Source organism: Myotis davidii, unplaced genomic scaffold, assembly GCF_000327345.1.
Source record: "Myotis davidii unplaced genomic scaffold, ASM32734v1 scaffold3317, whole genome shotgun sequence".
In the NCBI taxonomy this organism is placed as follows: domain Eukaryota; kingdom Metazoa; phylum Chordata; class Mammalia; order Chiroptera; family Vespertilionidae; genus Myotis; species Myotis davidii.
Window position 1 is genome coordinate 11,677 of NW_006288540.1, and position 407 is coordinate 12,083.

The following is a 407-nucleotide window of genomic DNA, read 5'->3' on the forward strand; positions in this document are numbered from 1 at the left end:
TTCACTTGGGGCGCCGGGAGCCCGCGGTTTCGCAGCCTGGGCCCTGCCTGTCCGTCCTCCGCCCCACCAGAGGCGGTAGCAGGGTCCTTGCGGGCGGCGGGGCGCTCAGGCCGCATCATGGTCCAGCTCACTGCTCTCCTCCACAAGGCCTACCATGGAGGCCACCTGATCATCCGTCTCACCCAGGGTGGCTGTACCAACCGGCCTTTCTACCACATCGTGACTGCTCACAACAAGTTCCCCAGGGATGGCCGCTTCGTGGAGCAGCTGGGCTCCTACGACCCGCTGCCCAACACCCATGGAGAGAAGCTCGTGGCGCTCAACCTGGAGCGGATCCGGCATTGGCTCGGCTGTGGGGCCCACCTCTCCCAACCCATGGAAAAGCTTCTGGGCCTTGCTGGTTTTTT

The 407-nt window shown here is 64.9% G+C and overlaps 1 pseudogene; it reads left to right on the forward strand.

Annotated features, from left to right (window-relative positions):
• Positions 1-6: 6 nt before the first annotated feature.
• LOC102762247 lies at positions 7-402 on the forward strand (annotated as a pseudogene).
• The last annotated feature ends 5 nt before the right edge of the window (positions 403-407 follow it).